Consider the following 24,271-nt stretch of genomic DNA (forward strand, 5'->3'; position numbering starts at 1 on the left):
CCTGTTTCGGGGGCCTCTCCCAGGTTGGGGGCGTAGGAGGCTGGGGGTGTTTGCAGACTTGCTGGCAGAAGCCCTGTGGTTGTGGCTGCTCTTTCTTTTCCTTTCTCTTCTCTCAGCGCTTTTTCCAGGGAGAAGGTGCCAGGAGAACACGGTCCTCCTCAGGGTCCTCCCCGCGCAGCCGCCCTGCCCGGCTCGCTTCCCCTGTGCCTGGCTGCTCTCCCCCTGGGTCCCCTCCGCCTCTGCCAAGCCGACAACCTCCTTGCTGTGATTTATGGGAGGGCCCGGCACAGGGCTCACGGACTGGAAAATTTCCAGTTTACACAAGAATTCCCTGAAAAATGAGCTTAGTTAATTTATTTCTTTCATTAACGAGTTCGAACTGTGAGATAATCTTTCTGAGCGCCCCCCGTGCCCACCCCGCATTGTTCACACATCCTGACAGGAGGAGCCCTCGCCTCCCCTCACCCCCAGGCAGGGCCCCAGGGGGGCTGAGGGCCCATCTGCTGGGACCGGGGGGCCTGTGGCCAATCAGGGATCCCCTTGTCTCCCACCCCGTCAATGACCCCAGGGTCAGAGCCGGGCTAAACCAACCAGCCCCTTGGCTACATGTTGGCTCAATGCGCGCACAGAGGGCACAGCGCCTTAGGCCCTGGGCGCCAGCGGCCAAGAGGAGTTTAAGTCAAAGTGCTCCTCGACCAGGAACTTAACACCAAAGTGTGGAGAGAGGACTGATGTGCGGGACACAACTGGAGGGCAAGGCCTAAGACCAGGCCCGCCTTCGCCTTGTGGGCGGGGACAAGAGGGCACAGGGGCCCCCCAACCTACGGCTCTCTGCTTCTCTTCCCACTGGACACTCCAGCCGCCATCCCCGGCTTTGACCCTGGCTGCCACACATCTGCCTCTTGACCATCCGTGAGGCCTGGGGTGAGCATGTCGGTGGCTGAACCCACCTCCCAAGGGTGGACCCAGAAGGACGTCTGCATAGACGCTGGAAGCCACTTAGGGCCAAATGGACAGGGAATTCTGAGGATGCAGAATATGGTCTACACGGGGCACAGGCTTGACTCCAAGACTCCTTGTCCCATGGGGAGGAGCACAGTTGGAGAAGAGTGACAGTGGGGGGACAGAGACCCTGTTGCCTGGGTGTAAGGGCAGATTATGGTGGAAACACAATTTGAAACCGGAAGGAGGACAGGGTGAAGCCTGGGAGGGAGCACGGTGTGTGGGTGGAGTACCGGGCTTTGAAGCAGGACTGCCTGGCGGGAAACCTGACACAACCACTTTCTGGCTGTGCAATTATGGGCAAGTTACGGAACCTCTCTGGTCTCAGTGTCTTGATTTCAGAATGGGGATAGAAACGGTTTCCTCATAGGCCTATTGAGAGGTAGACAACCTGTGTAATGCACAGAGCCTGCTCTCTGACACATAGTAGGGATTCAATTAGTGGAAGTGATTCTTATTGTATTAAAGGCAGCATTAGTAGGAGACCTAATGACAGTGCTTTGGAAACATCCAGGTTCATGGTTGATATTGCCGACTCAGGAGGCATCTGCCTCTACTGCTTCCTTGCTGGGGGTTCACAGGCAAACCACCCAACCTTCTTGTGCCTTGGTTTCCTCATTTATAAAATAGAGATTATAAGAACCACCTCACAGGATGTTATGCAAATTAAGCGGAATAATGCATGTTAAGGGTTTAGCACACGGGGAGCACTTAGACAAAGTCAGTTATTATTATTATGTATTAGCGTCTGTTACCCCATCTCAGTGTTTGGGACTCATCATTATCATGGTCCCCCTAACTGTACTATGGGACGGGTGTCCGTGCACAGGAACCCTGGGGGTTCAGAAATGAGTTTCTGACACAGCAGGTCTGAGGAAGAGTCTGAGATTCTTCATCTCTATCCAGCTCCCGGGTGATGCTGATGCTACTGGTCCATGGACCACACTTTGAGCAGCAAGGCATCATTTTACCCACATAACTAATGTGGAAATGGAATTTCAAAAACATCACGCTTCTTGCACCGGATGACTAAGACTCAACGACAGAATCAGGATTCAAACAAGGGCTTCTTGACTCCAGAGGACTCTGAAGAAACCTGTTCTTGTTTGTCAGTAAATAAAAACTTGAGGGGCCAGCCCAGTGGCATAGTGGTTAAGTTCGGTGGGCTCCGCTTCGGTGGCCCGGGTTCCCGGGCTCAGATCTCGAATGCAGACCTATACCACTCGTCAGCTACGCTGTAGTGACAACCCACATACAAAGTAGAGGAAGACTGGGCACGGATGTTAGCTCAGGGCTAATCTTCCTCAGCAAAAAAAAGAAAGAAAGAAAGAAAGAAAAAAACGGTGCTCCAAGTCACTCCTGAGGCACTAGCCACACTTGACCTTTGTTTCAGTGGAGGTCCCAGACCTCAGAAAGCTCCCCCAACCCAGCCCCGTGGACACAGGTCTGAGTCCTGGGAACAGTAAGCTAACATGTATTAGTGCTCTCCACTTCAAGTGCATTGTCTCATGTATCCTATTTGCTTGTTCTCTCTTTGCCTGAGTTGCCACCTCTGTAAAATGGGTATAATAACAGTTCCTCTGTCCTAGGATTGTGTGAGGATGAAACGAGTTCTTTCAAGCAAAGCACTTAGAACTCCCTGGGAGGGACAACATGGCACAGAGGTTAAGCACATGTCCTCTGGAACTAGAGGGCCTGGGTTCAAATGCTGGCTATGCCATCTATTCGCTGTGTGGCCTCTGGCAATTCAAGTTAGTTCCTGTGTGCCTCGGTTCCCCCATCTGTAAAAAGGGAATGATAATAGTTGTGTGAGGATTAAACCTCTTAGAATAGTTCTTATTTCAAATTAAATGCTATTTAAGTCTTATTATCACTCATCTTCACAAGAAACCTCTGAAATAGTCACTATTGTCTCACCTGTGTTCCTGACGTAGAGACTGAGGCTCAGAAACTTAAGTTTCTCGCCCAAGGTCACGCAGTGAATGCAAATCTGGGATGCGAAAGCGGGCTTTCTGACTTGAAGCTGCTCCCTCCCCAAAAAGCTGTTTTTACTACAAAGCCCCTTGAAGAATTGCGAGCACAAGCCAGCACTATTGGGAGGGAAAGGCTAGGAGAGGAATTCTCGCTTCTTCGCCATGCAGCAGAGGTGGCTCCAGCCCATGGGTCTCCAGGGCAGAGTGTGTCAGCAGGGCCCATGACAAGAGGGGTCTCTGGTGTAGGACGTCTTGGCAATGGCAGAGGTGGGACCTCCTGGTACAGAGAGGGTGCTGGGTGCCCTGGGAGGCCTGCATGTTACCCACCACCAAGCCAGCCTCTTTACAGGTGGGATCTGGCAAAGGCAGCAACATTGGCAGCTGTACCCATGTAGCATCCTCCCAGCAGCCAGCCACAGGGGCAATGGTGGTGAGGGTGAGTGCTCTCAGTGGTACCTAGGCTGCACCCATCCAGAGAGGCAGAAAGGCATTGCCTCCTGCTGGCTTCTGGGCTTGTATGAGACCATGGGACACATCTGTTGGGAACTCCCAGAAACCAGTGGGATGGACTTTGGCCAATAATTGGTGGAGAGGAGAGGCAGAGAAGTACTGCTGATTGCTGTTTACGCTATTGCGTTTTCATCTCCAGATCCTGGGGATAGGAGGGAGTGGGTCTTTGAACAACCCAGCTAGGCTGTGAATTCCTAGAGGACAGGAACCATGCTTTATTCATTTCTGTGCTCCCGCAGGAAGGACCACACTGTCTTCCAGTTTATGTGGCTCCTCTGTTTGTTTAATAAATTAATCTAAACCAGCGTATGAAAGTGCTATGGACTGAACGTCTGTGTCCCCCCAAAATTCATGGTATTAGGAGCTGGGGCCTTTGAGAAGTAATTAGGTTTAGATGAGGTCATGAGGGTGGAGCCCTCATGATGGGGATTCGTGCCCTTTTAAGAAGAGGAGGAGACCAGACCTGTCTCTCTCTCTCTCTCTCTCTCTGCCATGTGAGGACACAGCAAGAAGGCAGCTGTCTACAATCCAGGAAGAGGGCCCTCATCAGAACCTGAACCAGCACCCTGATCTTGGACTTCCAGCCTCCAGAACTGTGAGAAATAAACAGCTGACATTTAGGCACTCAGTCTATGGTATTTGTTCTAGCAGACTGAGTTGACTAAGACAGAAAGGGAGAGGCAAAGGGCTAAAATACTCCTGCGCAAAGATGGCTAACACCCAGGCAGGGACAGCGACGTGGCACCCAGCAGAGCAAGGTGAGAGGACAGGGATGGTTAGAGAGCTGTGGCTGGCATTAACCCCATCAGTCCTGCAACCCCACCCCTCTCTTCCACCAAATATTTTGGTGCTTCCTTTATCACTCTAAAATGAAACCCATAAATAATATAACCTGCCCAAATGCATAATTTAAAATTAATAAATTATTATAAGGAAGAAATAAAATAAAAGTAATTTATTTAAAAAATAATGTGGGGGCCAGCCCCACGGCATAGTGGTTAAAGGTCAGCACACTCTGCTTTGGTGGCCTGGGTTCGCGGGCTCAGATCCCAGGCGTGGACCTACCACTTGTCAGCCATGCTGAGGCAGCATCCCACATACGAAATAGAGGAAGATTGGCACAGATGTTAGCTCAGGGCTAATCTTCCTCACCCCCCGCAAAAAAACATGTGAATTTAAGTGTAATACATAGAAAAAACAAAATACAAGTAATTTATAACAAAACCGTTTGTATTTTAATCTATTAATGATCAGGTTCAATGACACTAGATGACATAAAGGAAGAGTCAGTTGGTAAAATCTGAGTAAAGTCTGTAGTCTAGTTAATTGTATTGTGCCAATCAATTTTCTAATTTTGATAACAAACTATAGTTAAGTGAGATGTTTCCACTGGGGGAAGCTGGGTGATGGGTACACGGCACCTCTCTGTACCTTATACCTTCACAGCTTCTTGTGAGTCTATAATTGTTTCAAAATATGAGTTAAAAATTTTAAAAAGGAGTTGGAAGCTTGTACCTATTTGTAGATTCATTGTGAATTCGAAAGCTACAAATACAGACCAATACCTCCCGCCAAATGAGCCAAACACTGTGGTGTCCCCATTTTGTGATTTCATTTTCTGAAATAGTGAACAGTTCTTGGCAAGGTCTTGAACTTTACAAAGTCCAGTTTCACTTTGATTTACAAGAGTCGAATTTCTGGAAAATTTGGTGATATTAAAACTTCGCAAAAAGTTGCTTTGTGTTCATATGTAAAAATGTGTTAGGTCCAGACTCAGATCACTCAAATCAGGTTTTTCACATATGTGAATGTCCAGTGGACTGTTCGAAATTCACGTGGGACAGGAGACGATCTTTTTGTGTGTTTTTGGAAGCCTGTCTCCCTAGACACACCCACAATATGCCAAAGGGGAAACCCGGTCATTGGAAGAGCCAACCCCTCCCCCTCCCCACTAAGAGCCATTGTCATGAACTGGATTCCTAACACTGGGTGTGTGTGTGGGGGGGGGGGGCGAGATCCATTTAATACTGATTGTCTTGAATTTGGACCTATAATGCCCGGCTCCCCTTGTCCCTACCACTCCAGGAAATGGCTTGCATCCCCCCTCCCTGCACATCCTTCCTCAACTCTGTATTCCTTTAGCCTGGTCCGTGTCAGCATCATCCTTATGAACGAGCCTCTGAGGCCAGGTGCCAGACCTGAATTCCTGGATACAGCTGCACTCCTCCTGAGAGAGGACTCATCCTCTCAGCTTGGTGCAGAGAGAGAGAGATGAGGCCTGTCTGCAATCCCAAAGACTTTCCCCACCGTGCAGCCTAGTCCCAGGTCCTGTACCACGCCACTGCTCTCCAGCCAGCTCTCTAAGAGTTGGAAACTGGGTAAGAGTTCCTGCCATCCACCCCCCTACACACTAATACACCCTCAGAGAATGAACTGCCCAATCAGCCTTCACATTTTCTTCCTAATAAAAAGAAATCTTGGAGCTGGGAAAGGAATGAGACCCTCAGCAAAACTGATCTCAAACAGAACCAAACCTGCTTACTAGCTGTGCAACCCTGAGCAAGTCACTTAACCTCTCTGAATTTTTATCTCTTAAAATTATGTAAGGATCATATGAAACAGTTTACATGAAAGAACTGTGTAAACTATAAAAAGTTATATTAATACGATAAGTTGCTATCACTGTTAATTGTTATTTTAGCCAGTCCAATGATCCAATATTAAATATGCCAATAAATAAAAGAGCAGTTATAGGAACACAGAACACAGGTACTCTTCAAATCCATCATCTAGATCAGGGGCTGACAAACTATGGCCTGTGGGAAAACCTGGCCCACAGGCTGCTTTTGTAAACAAAGTTTTATTGAAACAGAGCCCTGCAGATTCCGTTACATACTATCTCGGGCTGTTTTTGTGCTACAACAGTAGAGTTGAGCAGTTGTGACAGAGAGCAGATGGCCTGCAAAGCCTGAAATATTTTTTATCTGGTCCTTTACAGAAAAAATTTGCCAACCCCTGGTCTATACAGTTAACAGAAAGGTCTGTCTAAAGGGCACAACCATGTCTCTACCCACCCCTTCAATGGTTCCTCTGGCGACAGAGTAAAATCTTTAACTTGGGAGGCAAGGCCCCCACGGCCTAGCTTTAGCCCACCCAGCCGGTCTCACCCTTCTGCTCCAAGCTGCATGCTTTTGAAAACCAAGCTTCTTTTTCATAGTTTTCTTGCTTAATGTTGTTTCTTACCCCATGGCCTTGCCAAGGACACGAGGTTGGCTTGGGATGGTTCTGGCAGGTAAGGCCTGAATGCTTTTCCCAGCTCACACTGGGACCTCTTAGTCCCATCTCTGGAGGCCTCAGCCCCTCTGTTCTTGAAACAGGGATTTGGCATGCTCCTCTCAGCCTGGGAAGGCCCTGGAGGAGTGAGCATCACTCAGGAACATGGCTCTGCCCGTCATCCAGGAGGTAGCAATGACTAGCCGCTATTATTAATCACCACCTTTGGGTCCTGCCAAGGCCCAGAACTCTCCAACTTTCATGAGGCCATGAGGATTCAAGGGGAGGAATATTCCCCTCCCCTACTGTCTCCCTGCTGCTCCATCCTTTCTCCCCTCTCTGAGAGATGGCAGGGATTTTTCTAAGGCAGGTAACACTGTAATTTCAAGTGCTCTGTAATGACTTCTTAGTTACACAGACACTTAGAATTTTCTGAGAAAGAGTTTGAGTCCATAGTCACTCTAGACCTCCTACTGACTTGAGCATAATTGCTGCTAATAGAGAAAGAGGTAATTACTGTGTAACCTGCCTTCTGGTTTCAAAGCAAACTATCGCATGTGCTGTGCTCTGGGGAGATCTGAAGAGTGTTACTGTTGTGGCCAGGTGTGCCCACGTCTCTGCCCTGCTCGAGAAGACCCCATGATCCAATCAACTGTAGGGCCACTGAATCTCTGGCTGGGAAGGGACATCGAGGTCCTGTGGTAAGCAGATAATGGCCCCCGAAGACGATCCTAATCCCCTGAACCTGGGAATATGGTACATTACATGGCAAAGGGAATTAAGGTTGCAGACGAAATGAAAGTTGATAATCAGCTGACCTTAAAATAGGAAGATTATCCTGGATTATCTGGATGGGCCCAGTATAATCACAAAAGTCCTTAAATGTGGAAAAGGGAGGCAAAAGAGGAGGTCAGAGTGATGTGATGGGAGAAGGACTCAACCCACTGTTGCTGGCTTTGAAGATGGAGGAGGGGGACCACCAGCCAAGGAATGGGGTGGCCTCTAGAAGTGGAAAAGGCAAGGAAAGTGATTCTCCGCCCCAAGCCTCCAGAAGGAACCCAGCCCTGCTGACACCTGTCTTCTAGTCCAGTGAGATTCATGTTGGATTTCTAACCTACAGAACTGTGAAATAATACATCTGGGTTATTTTAAGCCACTAAATTTGTAGTAATTTGTTACAACAAATTACTATAGCCGTAGAGAACTAATGCAGGGCCCTCATCTATTCCAGCTTCTTATCTGACATGGAAACCTCTCTGTAGCAAACTTCATATATGGTCAAGCAGCCTCTGCTCTAGGACTTCTGGTAACCAGGATCTCACTCCTTATGACATAGCCTATCTGATACTCGTCAGCTATCATTGTTGGAAAAGGCTTCCTGTGGGGGCTCAAAAATCTGTCTGCCATAACTTTCAGTTTCCCGTTGGGAAACACCCTCCCTTGCTCTCCAATTCTTTTGGCTGACAAAGTGTTCCATCCCTGCCCCCACCTCTGGCCATAGTGATTGGTTCAGGATGGACATGACTTAAACTAGGAAAACTGGAACCAATGAGATGCCATTCTTGGACTTTGGTGGGGAGATGACCACTGAGAAAGAGGCATTTTTCTCATGGAGAAACCAGGAATCTGGATTTTGAACAATTACCCCAGCTTATTGTATCGCATGTGCCACTGGTCGCACTTTCAGAAACACTGCGTGGGTGTTGTTTATCTGGAATCTCAATCCAAACCCCATGTATATGGACTCAAAACCAGTCCTGAGGGTGGCTTTTAACTCAAAATTTTATGAAGGCAAGAAAAAGATTATTTGAGAAGACTTGAATCTACATAGAATAAACTGTGAGAGTTTTATTAAACACAAAAATATATAGTTAATTAAAAATAATATTATGGGGTCACCCCAACTTTTTCCAGTTTACTCTTTCACTTGAGATCTTGTCGACTTGCTAAATAGTCAGGCTGTCTCTCTGTCTCTCTCTGTCTCTCTGTGTCTCTGCCTCTCTCCATATCTTTCTCTCAGCTTCTCACGCAGACACATGAGAAGTTATGGAGAACAAAGAGGGGCCCAGTCCAAGGAACCCTCTATTGTTCCTCTCCCCAGCCCCCAGCCTCAGAGCTAGTGAAGGTCTCATTGTTTCCATGGATGATCAGGGCCGAGCTGCTCTTGGGAGCCCCTCCAGGGGACAGGAACCCTGTCCTCACTGCATTCCCCAGGGTTCCACGCCTTGTGAATCAGGCCTTCTCTGCCCTTTTGATTGAGGCCCAATCCAAGTGCCAGTCATTCTCTTTCCTGCTCTGAAGGGCAAAGGGGCGGTTGCCACCAGAGGCTTGACCAGCATCTGTGGTTTGGGGCGGCCCTATGATCTCCAGGGACCCGTAGCTGGGAGTTAGCAAGGCTTCCCAGGGTCCCCACACAGTTAGTCCTCAGAAACATTTGTTGAATAAATGAATGGATGAGAGCATAGAGAGAGAGAGGAGAAGGGGAGAGGGAAAAGGGAGGAAAGATTGAGAGAGAGAGAGAGAGAGAGATCTCTTTCTCATGGTCTCCTTTCCTACCTTTGAGAGTGAGGGAGGGAGATTTAGAGAAGTCTTTTATTAGATACAATTTATTCTATACAACCACCATTGTAAATGTCCACTTGGAATACAAGCATAATAACCACGGGAACTGTTCTCTCAGCTGCCACTTGGCTAGAATAAACAGCTACTTTAATAAACCTCCTATCCAAATTACATTGCGTGCACAATAACTAAAAGGTGGAAGCAACTCGAATGTCTGTCAGTGCATGACGGATAACCAAAACATGGTATATCCACACAATGGAATAGTATTTAGCCACAAAAAGGAATGAAGTACTGATATACGCTACAGCATGAATGAACCACAAAATATAACTGAAAGAAGCCAGACACAAAGGTCACCTACTGTATGATTCCATGTACGTGATATACCCAGAATAGGCAAATCCATAGAGACAGAAAGCAGATTAGTGGTGGGCGAGGGAGAGGGGGTGGGAGCAATGACAAGTGACTTCTTAATGGGTGTGGAGTCTCCTTTGGGGGTGATAAATATATTTGGAACTAGATAGACGGGATGGTTGCACAACATTGCAAAAGTATTAATGCCACTGAATTGTATACTTTCAAATAGTTTTATGTTATATGAATTTCACCTCAGTTTTTTAAAAAGATTACATTTCATGAAATATTAATCTTGTCACAGTGGCAGTTGGCAGCCTCTCTGCACCTATCCTCCATGTGTGAGGACTTTTACACTCTCAAGGGCTTGCTTTGCAATTTGGGGTCCGCATCTGCACCCTCACTTGACTTTCCCTCCACTTCTCTCCTGGCCTTAAGGTGTTGCTAGAATCCTGCTTCCTGGGGTTTCTCTCATTAGGGCTTTCTCCTCCAGGCTCTCTCTAGTTCCCTCAGCAGGCCCCCTTCCTTCTCCGTGAGCCAGTCTCCATCCAGCACAGTTGAGTATGAAGCCAGGGGGTTCAGGGGTTAACCACCAATTCTGTCCCACTGGGGTTTGGTGACATCTGCAGCTAGGAGTGGCTGGAATTGTATTTGTTTTTGATTTCCATGTCTGGCCTCTGTCATCCAATGCTCCTTCAAGTGCGGGCCATGGCTGCTGCAGTTCACCAGGTTCCGGTACCGTGGGTCATTTCCCACCCTAAGGCCTCGGAACTATTCTAAAAGGGCCCTCAGCCCTGCCTCTGCAGCTCCCATCATGGGGTCTCTCACACACAACCTCTGCGTTTGTCTCTGGACTCTTTCCTCGCGCTCCAGCCCCTCTTCTTACCCTCTGATAATGCGGATGTGGACCTAGATGGGCAGGCTGGTGGCGGCTCTGAGCATGCGCACGAGCTCCTTGAGAGCCTTCCCACTGCAGCTGCGTGGGCGGGTCTTGTGACCTTGCAGCCTCAGGCTGGAAAGTGTGGTGGGGTCTGGAGGACTCTCCTCGCCTTCTTCCCGAGATGCGGCAGTTGTCCCTAAGGCTGATGTCTAATACAAGCTTGTCTGATTTCAAAACACATGCTTTTCTCTCACTGTACCTCTATGTGATGGGTTGAATCGTGTCCCCAAAAAGATACGTTTAAGTCCTAACCCCCGGAATCTGTGAATGTGACTTTTTTTTTGGCAGATGTAAACAAGTTAAGATGAGGCCATTAGGGTGGGCACTAAATCCAATAGACGTGTGTCCTTATGAAAGAGGGGAATGTGGACACAGACGCAGAGAGACGGCCACGAGAAGAGGGACGCAGACAGACATCGGAGTTAGGCGGCCACAAGCCAAGGACCGCCTGGGGCTACCGGAAACCGGGAGAGGCGAGGAAGAATGCTCCCCTAGGGCCTCCGGAGCCCTAGGACACTAATACACTCCTCCACACTACACTTCCGGAAAGAGAGAGAGAATAGACATATTTTGAAAATGGAAAAGCTCTGCACACGTGAAAATGTGTTTTTAATTGCTTCACAGAGTTGTTGAGGATCAGGAAGTTTACCTGTGAAAGAAAGAGGTTTGGAAAGTGTTGACACCAATTGCATATATTATTATGAAATAATTATTCCATTGTTGTGAAAGCAGAGCCAATTCTGATCACCCGGCCTCTCTTCTTCCTTGCACACACATCTGAAAATTTCTTAACCATTTACATTCCTCTTTCTGTCAGTTCCCGGCTCCTTTCTTCCCCTTTATATCTCGCACACACGCAGAGGCTATGGTCCCTGACAGCCCAGTTAGGGACACGGGATGGGTTAACCCAGCTCTGAGGCATGCCACACACAGTTAACTTACCCGCAGGCGGCTGGGAACCCCTGTCTCCCTCCCGGGGTGTGCGTGTGCACTCATGTGAGCCCCCGGAGCATAGGGAGAGAGAATCCAGTGATATTTCACACAAATGAGAAATGTTATTCTGCAGATTAAAGCCTCGCCGAGCCTGGTTTTGTCTTTATTTATGCTTTTCCATTTCCCTCTGCTCCGACATGGGTGCCCACGCCGGGGAGCACCGAAGGACGTAATTGGCGTGGTGAAGGATTGTTGAGCGGCCCGGACGCTCCCTCGCAGGGCTACCCCCTCCTCTTCCCCATCTGTCACCATCTAATGTGACAAAGTTTTTATCGGGCATTGAGGCACAGGAGATTAAAAGTAAATACTGCAATCAGGAGGCAGCTGGGGAGAAAATGCAACGCATTTCACAGTGAGCTGCACAGCTCATCAGGGTAGCCTTGTGGGTCCGTGAGGCAAGGGTGATCGGGGACGGAGAACTCCAGGTGGGGGTGGTGGGCAGGGGGTGGGGGGTGGGGACACAGGCCCAGGCAGCTGCGCTTTCACACTTTGGTCGGTAATAATAAAATGACAGCAGCCACCACATGTCAAGTGCCTACTATGTGCCAGGCATTTAGACCAGGTTGTTTGGTACGTTTTCTGATTTAATCCTCACGATGATCAGGTAAAGTTGGAATAGGCTCCTCCCTTAAAAGAACCTGAAGCCCAGAGAGGTTAAGGAACATGCTCAAGGTCATGCTGCTGGTAATCGGCCCAGGATTCCCTCTCTCCTCCCTTCTCTTCCTGCCCTCTTCTTCAATGAGCAAATTTTGGAGCTTGGGTTTGCAAGATAAGGAGAAATTTGGTTGTGTTGCATCGTCATTACCATGTTGCACTAAACCACAAGCTTCCACCACTAATTAATTAATGCAACCATATATTTTTTTCATTTAGAATGTAAGCTCTGTGTTCTGCTGGTTTTTTCCTATTCAGTATCTTAGAATATTGTCTGGCATATAGTATGTGCTCAATAAATATTTATGGACTGATTGAATGAATGAATGAACAAATGAGTGAATATCCATCCAGTCCAATATGCTGGAATATTGGCTACTAAAGTGTGGTTCCTAGACCAGCAGCATTGTATCACCTGGGAGCTTGTTAGGAAAGCAGAATCTCAGGCCCCACCCCAGACTTGCCAATTCAGAATCTGCATTTTAAACAAGATCCTCGGTGATTCACGTGCGTGCTGAAGTTTGAGAGACATTGGCATATATATAAGACCCTTTGTCCTGATGGGCCAGGCTCTCCTGCCTTCATCTTCATGGGTGAAGGAGGTTGCACTTCACACCTACTTCTGTGATAGCGCTTTATGCCGTGCATCATTAAATCCCGTTGTGAAATCCCCACCATTAGATGGTCTTTCAGGATGGTCTGAATCAGTCATGGGTGGGCACCTTTCTCCTTTTGTCTCTCTGCTCCTTTCCTTTTTCTCCCTCTGCCCTCCCTGTAGTTCCCAGCTTTGCAGCCCTAGCCAATAGTGGATCCTTGAAATCTTTCGGGTTGGGCACAATCCTTAGCCACAACGCTCTCTCGTAAAGAGATGATCCCCCCTCATGGGGAGGAACAAAAGGGGTGAAGAAGAAAGAGAACTCCATCCTGCCAAACTTGGAGCCAAATAAGCCTTCACTCGTGGTCCATGGGAAAATAGAGTCATATTCCTTCCTTTCCGTTTTCTAACCAGGGAAATCAAGACCCAGGAGGGAGGAGAAGCCCCATGTAGGCTGATGACACCAAACAGCAAGTAGTATTGGATCCTTGCTAAGCAGATGCAGCACTGGGCCAGATAATGCCTCTGCTATGAAAACAACGTCCCTTGTTGAGCCTGTGTGTTGTCCCTCTTCCTGCTTCAGACTCGTGGACTCCACTGCCTTGGGGGCAACACGCATGGCTGTGATGCTAGTCTCATGCTCCAGCCTCTAACGTTGCTGGTCTCTAGCTGCCAGCCTTCAGGTGATCTGGAATTTAGAATCATAAAACATTAAGTCAGCTACCCAGCAGTAGCATCCATTGTCACAGTAACACAAATAACTTTATAAGGTATTATAAATTTAAATGTGTTTTTCTCACTTTAATATTTCCAAAATCAGAGTGAAACTTACAATAGATAAATACATTTGATAGATTGCTTTATTAAGAAAAACACTTTTATTGAATTGATAGTGTGTGTTACAATTGCTGGCATCTTAGAATTGAGGGAATATGGTATTAAGGCTCTAATAGAATGGGCCACAGCACAGGTACATTTTGATAAATGACAAGGAGTTTAGGAAATACAGAAATGAGGATAAATTAATGATCACTGAATAATCATAATTAATACTACTTATTGAGTGCTTATTTTATGCCAGTTATACCTTTTCTCTAATTCTTAAATAATCCCACAGGAAGATAATGTAACTTTAATCATTTAAAAATACATGTATTATGATCTCCATCCTGTGGTCTTTTCCTTTAATAACAGCTTTATTGACATATAAATCATACGCTATAAAATTCGCCCTTTTAAAGAGTACAATTCAGTGGGATTTAGTATATTCACAGAGTTGTGCCTATAATATTTTTATCTGAATTTCTTTTTTTTTTTAAAGATTTTATTTATTTATTGTTTCCCCCCAAAGCCCCAGTAGATAGTTGTATGTCATAGCTGCACATCCTTCTAGTTGCTGTATGTGGGACTCGGCCTCAGGATGGACGGAGAAGTGGTGCCTCGGTGCGCGCCCGGGATCCGAACCCGGGCCACCAGCATCGGAGCGCGTGCACTTAACCACCAAGCCACGGGGCCGGCCCTATCTGAATTTCTTGACGAGCTGATCTTATCATCTCTTATATCTGCCAACTTTCACTTGTGTTGGATTATCTCCTCATGCCGTTTTGTAACTTTGGATTGTGAGCTCATCTTTAGTGAGGCTTTATGTGTGGAAATCCTCCACTGATTGGATAGAAGATGTGTCCCTCTAGTGGGGGGCCTGACCCATAGGGTCCGGTGAGGGAATTGGTAGCTCCCCTGCCTGGGCCTCCGCATCCTCCCCATGGAGTGGGGCAGCCTGCTATGTGTGGTTATTGAAGGAGCCCTGAAGACCATAAAGCCCTGTGCAGAGGTACATATGTTTGTGTTGTTGTTGGCAGGACCAATGCCACCCCCACACTAGGGCACAAGCTCCCCCAGGGCAGGGGTTTATCTTACTTGGTTCACCACTCCTGCTCCTGTGTCTAGATCAGTGCCAGCCATCGTGGGTGCTCAACAGCTAGCTGTTAGAGGAATTAGTCATCTCCTTGGAATTAGATCATGGACATCTTTGGGATGCCATTATTCAGCCTACCGCAGAAAGGATCTTATAAATAATCTTCTCAACTTTCTTAACATTATAGAAAAAGAAACACAGGTCCAAAGAGGTGTCCTGGCCTGCAGCCTCATGCTCTTTCCAACCTACCTACCACCCCCACTTGCTTAAGCCCTCAAGGTAGAGGAGAAAATGAGGAACTAGAGTTCACCTGAGGAGCCGTCCCAAAAGAGGTGAGATGTGAGTGGATCCTGAAAGGAGAGGAAGGGCAAGGCTTGGTGGGGGCAGAGTCCTAGCAAGGGGAACAGTCAATGTCCATCCACTCGGGGGTTTCTAATAGTCCTAGATCTGGATAGCTAAGCCAAGGATGGAAGGAGTGACGGTTCTGTTCAACTTACCAGCATTTACTGAGGGACTGTTGTGTACCAGGGGTTGTGTTGAGCTCAGCCACAGGAGGAATAAGACCCACCACTCACCTAAAGGAGAGAGTCATGGAAGGGGAACGACATATAATGGAAAAGAGGCACGAGCTTTGGAATAGGACAGGCCTGAGGTTTAATCCGGTTTTTCCACTTACTAGATATATGACCCTGGGAAAATTAATCTCTATGAAAATTACCTCATTCGTAAAATAGTAATTGCCGTTAATTCCCTACAATACATGATGAGCATCAAAAAATCTGCTTTAATTTTTCGTTACTCCTGGAACCAGCACCTAATTGTGTGACTTTGAAAGTGAAGGCTTCCTGAATCTCAGTTGACTTACTTTTGTAATAGGGATAATATTGCCCGTTTTGGAGTCTAATGGAGTGCCTGCTAAGCGCTTTTATGCTCAGCTCTGGCCACTTCTGCAAGAACCCAGGAGGAGGCTGTAAGCACCAGATGCAGGTGGCCCTACCTGGCTCCTCAAGGGTGAAGAGGAGGATCCACTGTGTGTAACCCATTCGTGTCCCTGGCACCCAAGTTGGAAAGTTCTGCCTTGGAATGTTGTCAGGAGGACTGAGTGATCCATGGTAGTGTTTCTCAACCGCCACACTGTTGACATTTTAAGCCAGAGAATTCTTTGTTATTGGTATTGTTCTGTACTTCGTAGCATGTTTAGCAGCGTCTCTGGCCTCTACCCACTAGATGCCAGTAGCAACTCCCAGTTGTGACAACCAAAAATGTTTTCAGACACTGCCAGATGTCCTCTGGGGGACAAAATCGTCCCTGGTTGGGATCTCTGGGAAAGCACTCTTTAAGTCTAAATGTGTGAGATATCGTTCTTGTAATGAATTATTACTATTATATTGCCAAATGCTGACAGTATGCTACCTTTGAGGCAGTGTATGTCCTTTTTAACCGGAGCCCTATGGAGACAATCTGAGATCAAGGTTAAACAGGGAATTTTGAGAAAGCCTAGCAAACAGGCGAGGAAAGTACTTTTGAACAGCCGGACAGCATTTTGTACACTGTCAGCAGTGCCTGCCTCACCTCCTCCCAAGTCTCACCCCTGCAGACTGGGCCGGAAGAGGCAAGAGACCGGGTTCTGATCTCAGCTGCCTCACCACCTGCTGGGTGACCCCAGGCAGGACCCTCTCCTCTTTGGGTCTCTGTTTCCTCACTAGATGGCCTCTGAGGTCCCTCAATATGTCCATCAGCTCTGACCATCAAAACAGCCACGGATGGAGGAGGGAGAGCCTCCAGTGGGAGCTGGGAAGATGGCCCCCCTCTCTGTGGCAGTTGGAACCAGGCAGGCTTTTGAGCCAAGGTGGTGGGTCCATCTGGATAAAGAGTCACCAAATTAAAGGTCAATGGTGGCCGCATACACCACGGGCAGAAAACACGAACTTTCCAGTCTTGGTGATAAAAAATTGCTACTTAAAACCAAAAGAGACTGTAACTTCTTCTGCTTTCTGAGGAGGACAGAATAATTCAAATGAGTAAGAAAAAAATCTCTCTAGTGCTTTTTTCCTCTAGCTAAGACTGGAGAGAGAGGAAGAGGAGAAAGACAGACAGGTCCAGATACCCTCCATGTTTTCTGTTGCTGAAGGGTGAATCGTTAGTAAGTGGTCTCTGCAGAGCAGGGCAGTGAGCTCTGGAGGGGCAGATGAGCCCAGAGCAGAGGACAACACAGGACCTAGATGGTTCTACGTAATAAAGCTAGGAAGTGGATTTCATCTGAGAGAACGCAGAGGAAAGACAGACTGGAGAAGAGGGCTTCAGAGTGTCTTAAGGCTGCGAGATGATGTGACCAAATAAAACTCCTCCAGACTTTCAATAATGTTTGCTACACACAGCAGTGCCTGTATCTGTGATGGTTTTTGTCTGTTTCGTGCAGGGGTGGATATTAAGGAAATGGAGTTGTATGGAACAAGGTCGGCCCAAGTGTGTCAGATTCTTAGGGCTGCTGTAACAAAATATCAGAAACTGGGTGGCTTAGAACAACAGAAATTTATTCTCTCACCATTCTGGAGGCTAGAAGTCTGAAATCAAGGTGTCAGCAGGGCCATGCTCTTCTGCAGGCTCTAGGGAAAAATCTTTCCTTGCCTCTTCCAGCTTCCGGTGGCTGTGGGCAACCCTTGGCCAGTCAATGCATCACTCCAATCTCTGCTTCCGTTACCATATGGCCTTCTTCCCTGTGTGTCAGTGTCTCTGTGTGTCCTTTCCTCTTCTTATAAGGACAACAGTGATATTGGATCTAGGGTGCCCCCTAATCCAGTATGACCTCATCTTAACTAATTACATCTGGAAAGACCCTATTTTCAAATAAGTCACATTCCGAGGTGCCAGGTGGACATGCAGTTTTGGGAGACACTGTTCAATCCAGTAGACCAAGTGAGTGGCACTATCATCTGTAAACGGAATCCTGGGGAAAGCGGAAGGACCCAGAGCTCCCCTCCCCCCACCCCCCACACCTGCATCACATGCAGGCAGCGTGTGGCTTTGCACCTGTGCAGTGGACTCTGGAACAAGCGAGGCAGACCCAGCGCTCTGTTCAAATGGCTGCTGCACAGTTAGCGGCATGGGCTGTCAGCTGCATAGTGAGCTGTGCATAGTGCATAGCATGCACCATTAGCTGCATAGTTCCACGGACTTCCATCCAAGGGTCCTGCTGGCCCTGGGCAAAGCAGGGTACATATTACTAGTGGGGATTTGTTGTCTGTGGCCTCAGCCCTTGGCTTCCATTCCCCTTCTTTGAGTAAATAGCACTCAGAGTCCCTTTTGGGGACCCATCTCCCTTACTCTCAGGCTATGTAGGGTCCCATCCAAGACTTCAGAGCCTGGTCAATCAGCGTTCAATCTCCCTGGGTCCAAAAAGCTTGCTTCAGAATGGGCATGTCTTCCAAATTAATGCAATCAGAGTGATTCCCAGAACTTGTACAGGAAGGGAGAATTCTTTTTACTGGTTTTGAACCTGCAAGGCTATGGACTGGTTATGGCCAGCCATTTTGCCATTTTAAGGGTCAGAACTTCTCCAAGAATGAAACTAATATAGAAAAAGTGGAATCAAGAGATGAACAGAGGCTTCTGGTGTTATCAATAGGTCCTAGATCAAGCTGTGCCTGAAGCTCTAATACTGGCCTTTTTAGTTATCTGAGCCATTAAATATTCCACCACCCCTCCCGCTTACTTTGCTTGAGCCATTTTAAGTCAGATTTTCTATCACTAGTAAAAAAAGGGTATTAATCACAATTCACTTAGAATGGATCCACCAGACTCATTATTTGGATTTTATAATTTATCTAGTTGGAATATATTTCTTTTCATTTATCTTTGCTACAATCCAGATTAAGAAGTGGATGGCATGCCCCTGGAGTGTCATTGCAGCACCCTGGCAGAGTAGAGAGTCTCAAGAGTCCTCACAGAAGTGCAAGCCCGTCCACATCATGCCCTCATCTGCAGGTATCTTTTGAGTGCCCATCCTCTGCTTCGATTAGGGGGTGGCAGTGGAGATAGAACAGACGGCAGTGGGAGGTAAATATTTGGGAGATGGAAAGATCAATGGAACTTGGTGTCGATTGACCATCAACGATGTCAGAAAGATGTGCAGAGCTAATCCTAGGCTTCTAGCTTGAGAAATGGAATCGCTGCCACGCCTTGAGATGGGGAACCTGAAAGATGACCAGGTTTGTAGGGAGGAGGGGAGATGGTGAGTTTGGTTTTGACCGTGTTTAGAGTCTTGTGCCTTCACAACATCCAAGCAGGGATGCCACACGGGGAGCTGGACACACAACATTGGGGCTTTGGAGGAGAGGCCGGGCCAGAGTTACCTGAGTGGGGGTCGCTTGCCTGCGGTGGTGGCTGAGGCTGTGCGTGCAGGGGAGTGGCTGAAGGAGATAGCACAGGGTGAGAAACAGAAGGCCCTGGATGGAGCCGTGAGGAGCATCAATGGCCTATGAGCACAGCAGGAGGAGGAGCTCTCAGCAGAGCCATCCCCTACCCTGCTCCACTGGATGCCGAGCCTGGCCCTGAGCCTCTGCTGTCCTGACTCCTGAACTTGACTCCCCGGCCTTGTTCATCTGAAATAAGCTTCTTAGAGAAGGGACTGGGTCTGTCTTGTGCACCCCTCAGGGAGGCTGCTGGGCAGCCCACTCCCTCTGTGCTCACATCCTCTCTGCACTCACCTCCTCCCTGCACTCACCTCCCGTCCTCACTCACCCCCCCCTCACCACCCCCTCTGCACTCACCCTGCAGGTACTCACTGTGAGTACCTGACTCTGTGACTCCTCCGAGGACAAGCATGCTGGGTCTGCACAAGGATTAGGCCACAAGTAGCAGGAAGCTAACCCTGCAAGCAACCCTCAACCCTCACTGATGACCGCTGGGAGTTGAGGGTAAATACCCCAGCTCCTCCGCCTCCAGTAGGGGTAGGACAGCTCTGAGCCGGGGTGTGCACACTCTCTCCGAGTCCCAGCACGGCCGTGGTGACCTGCTCCTTGCCCTCGTGTGTTGCCTGCCATCCCTGCCCAGTTTCACTCCCCCTCTCCCTACTGGGGCTTCCTGGCGTCAAGTCCCCACAAACCGCCTCACTCACATCCTATCTCAGGCTCTGCTCTGGTGGGAATCCACCCTAGGACAACCACTGAGTGCCCAGAATGGTCCCTGGCTCGTATCCATCTAAGGACTTTTTGAAAGAATTAGTGAATTCATGCATCAGCGTTGCCTGGCATGAAGAGGCAGCCGGGTGATGAACTTTGGTTGGAATGAGAGCCCTTGATCCTGTCACTTATCCACCCCGACCTGTGCACACACACTCAGAGCCCATCCCCAGTGTCCCATGTCCACAGGGGTTTCATCCTCTTCTGGGGCCTCCCAGAATATGAGCAGCCCTGGCAGCATCCTCTCCCAGTTGTCTCTGTGCTAACAAACCGGGGCTAATCAGCTGAATGCGTGTGTGTTTGTGTGCTGGGCATTTGTGTGTGTGTGTTGAGCTTCCGTATGTGTGTGTACAAGTACCCATGTGTTTTTGCTTCTGTGTGTATTTGTGTGTGTGCAGTGGCTGCTGTCATTATGCTAATGGAAATACTGCCACGGATCACAACTCTCAATTAGCTCCCGGGGCAATTGCTGTGACAGCCGGTTACTGAACAGCGAGGCCTAAAGGAATGAATTAATTTGTAGTACACAGCAGTTAGAGTCACCATGTTAGCAACGGACTCGACAGCCAGAGACTCTGATTAGAGGAGCTGGGATCATTGGGCACCAGTGGTGGGTGGTGTCTCCCCTGTAGGATTGACCTGGAAAGGGGATCAGAGGAACATCGGGGACCTTCACTGAGCTCAGGACCATGCAGCCTGTCAACCACTCTCTAGGGCTGCACCATTCACCCCGAGGGGAGCAGGGCCCTAGCTGGCACACAGCCAGACCGGAAGCCCAGGGTGCCAGGGGCTGAGAGAGGCTGGTGAGTCCTGGTTCTCTCTCTGCAAACAGGACCTTCTATTGGCTCATTTCTGCTGGAGTGGGGCCAGCTCTCTTCCACGTGCAGTCTTCCTGGGTCAGCTGGGGGAAGCCCTAGGGCACCAGGGAAGGACAGAAACCACCCCCACCTCCCTCCATGTGTTCGTTAGGATCTTTCTTTCTTTTTTATTTTTAATTGAGGTGAGATTCATGTAACATACAATTGACCATTTTAAAGTGTACAATCTAGTGGCATGGAGCATATTCACAACGTTGGCACCACCATCTCTCTCCAGTTTCAAAACTTTTTCATCACTCCAGAAGAACACCCCGTACCCTTTAAGTAATCATTCCTCATTCTCCCCTTCCTTCAGCCCCTGGCAACCACTAATCTACTTTCTGATTCTATGGATTTGTCTACTCTGGATATTTCGTATAAAAGGAATCATACAGTATGTGACCTTTTATGTCTAGCTTCCCTCACTTAGCACAGTGTTTTCAAGGCTTACCCAGTGCTGTGTCAGTACTTCATTCCTTATATGGCTGAAAGGATTCTTTCTTTGCAAGTAAGGTGTGTGCTAGTTTAAACAAACAACAATGGAGAATTGATTATAAAGGTAGCCTGCGTCTCGTGGGCCCTCAGGGCAGAGCTGCAGCCTGAGCTCAGCGGGTTCTGGAACCAGGATCTGGAGCTGCTTCTTACCTCTCCTCTTCTCTGGTGGTCTCCACCTCCCTGTTCCACGAGGTGCTATAGGCTGCCCATGGCGCCCAAGTTCATGTCTTCTGAGTTCAGCCGTCCACAGAGACTCACCCTGTCATCTCTCAGCTCCCCTCCCAGTGGTGGGGACGAGAACCTGGTGGGTCCTCTTGGGTCTGGTAAATGGCTCTGGTCTACCACGTGTCCAGGAGTGCAGAGCCATCTAGTACACCCATGGCTGCCTGGAGCCCACCAGGTGGGTAGAGTGGGTAGTTCCTGGGAGAGAGAGAGATTATTGGCTTGTGGGCTTGTCAAACACCCGAAAGTAGTCCCTTGAACTGCCCCAGGATGGGAAAGGGCAGAAAGGAGAAGCTGTCAAGGAAATGACTGCTTGTCTCCTGGGAAGCCCACCCTTCACCCAGCCCCCTTGTCCAGAGTAAACCAGTGTATCAGAGGCCCTGGGGCTGGGCCATGGCTGGGAGCAGACATGGACATGGGCATGTCCCTGTACCAGGACACGGAGAGACCCCAGTGGAGAGGGGTAGGATGGACTAGGGGTGGTGACAAAGAAGAAGCCGCGAACAGCCCGGCTTGGGCTCGTTCTTCCTTGGAGTGCGGTTGATGGCAGGAGGTCCTCTGTGCTACCGCCTTTCCTGTGCCTCAGTTTGTTTATCTGCAAATGGGGCATATAGAAGCTACTCTCTTCTGATCTTGCTTGGTGCTCTGCAGACCAACAAGATAAAAGCAAGCAATATAGGCCCTGCCTCATCTTCCCTCTTTTGCCCTCCCCATTAGCCCTTGAAGTCACAGAGTGGGTGACCTAGAAACCAGGAGTACAGGAGACAAGATGAGACTCCAGCAGACACCACACTCCCTCCAGCCTCTGCGCCCTTCCCCTCTTCAATGCTGTCCCCTCAACTCTCCTTCCCTATCGTACTCCCCCAATCCTCTATCTCCCCCAACTTTCATCTCCCTCCCTCAACTACTCCCAACCCACCACCATCCCTACTGTCCCCCACTTTTTGACCAAGGATGTTAACACCTCTAGAACTAAAGGAAATCTGCAGAGGGCTATGGGAAGGGCCACACACACACACACACACCTGAGACACTTATCTTTATTACATGTAATACACTTTTCCATGTGATCCATGCGATCATTTTCCATTCTATTCCCTTTCATTAAAAAGGGTGTGGATTAACCACCCTCTGAATTGATTTCGTGGTCCACACGTGTGTTGTGACCCACAGTTTGGAAAACACTGGTAAATCCAAAGCAGAGGCCACCCTCAGGGACCCCAAGGCTTGTCTTAGCAGAGCAGGGTGCACGCCCTCTTCAAGGCCCTAATGGCCTCCAAGGTTTCTTTAACGCCAACTCACTATGCATTTACGTATAAGCGAAGTTGTCTGTCCAGCCTGTCGAAGCTTAAGGTACCAAGCTCAAGATGACCCTCTCTGCTGTGTGCACAGATGCCCACTGCCATGTGGTCTGAAGCAAATAACTTCAGGCTCCATGGGTGGCCCGGGGTTTGGTGTTTGTGATGGTTTTTTGATGTGTCAACTTGGCCAGGCTATAGTCCCCAGTTATTTAATCAAACATTAATCTAGGTGTTTCTGCAAAGATACTTTGTAGGTGTGATTAAAGCTATCAGTTGACTTTAAGGGAGATTAGCCTTGATAATCTGGGTCGGCCGGATTCAATCAGTCAAAAGGTCATAAAATGAGAGCCGAGGCTTCTCTAAAGAAGAAGAGATTCTGCCTGTGGACAGCAGCTTTAGCCCATGCCCAAGAGTTCCTACCTGCCCTTTCTGATGTCCCCCCGCCCCCATCTCGTTCTCTCTCTGCCTCTCCCCTCTCACCTCCTCTCTCTCTCCCCGCTTCTCTGGTTGAACCCTGACTGATACAGTGTCATAAATAGAAGCTGGGGTGATGTTGGTAAAGACCCTTAGAAATGTTGCATTCAAGTATTCAAGTAGGGGCTCTGGTTTCTGGGGACCTCAAGTCAGGGAGAGCTAGAAGCAAGATTGGGATGTAGTCCTAGAACTCTGCTCTGAGCCCTGAACACCCAGCACACCCATCTCTGTAGGGGAGGCTTGCATGGCAGGGCTGGGGCCCAGGCTGGCCCAGGCAAGAAAGTAAGATGCTGGGAGTTTCTGTTTCCTCTGTCTACCCCTTCTGGCTTTGAAAGGGAAGAAAGAATGTAAGGCAGTGCCTTACATTCAAAAATCTTCCTTAGGGCTCCCCTCAACCATTGGGCCTTGGGAATAATTATAATCTCTTATTATGTAAAATAATTGCTAACAACTAAAAAACATTTACAAGGGGCTGGGCACATTGCTAATATTTTTTTGGCACATTATCTCATCTTCAACAACCCTGTAAAGTTGGTTCTATTGTTATCATTCTCATTTCACAGAGGGAGAAACTGAGGCTTATAGACATTATGCATGCATGGTGCCCACAGTCACATGGCTAATAAATGGCAGAGCTGCAACTGGAAGCCAGGTCTGTGAGACTCCAAAACCCATGCTCTCCACCTTTACATTGTGCTGCTTCATGCGTCACAGAGATCTTTTATGTCCACCTCTGTAGTTCTGGGGATCTGCAGACAGAGCCAGGCAGGCCTTGTAATATACTACCCAGGCACACAGCACCAGTAAATATTTAGCTATCATTGTTATCACTATTATCACAATTATGGAGTGAAGTTTTTAAAGGGACGTAGAATTCTAGACCAATGAAAAGACATTCTTGACCAATGGAGTCATGGGTGAGGAGATGGGAAAACTGAATTTGTTTCTTGTCACCACATATGTGTGGT

Source organism: Ceratotherium simum, chromosome 24 (assembly GCF_057802395.1).
Source record: "Ceratotherium simum simum isolate JZ-2026a chromosome 24, ASM5780239v1, whole genome shotgun sequence".
Classification (NCBI taxonomy): Eukaryota; Metazoa; Chordata; class Mammalia; order Perissodactyla; family Rhinocerotidae; genus Ceratotherium; species Ceratotherium simum.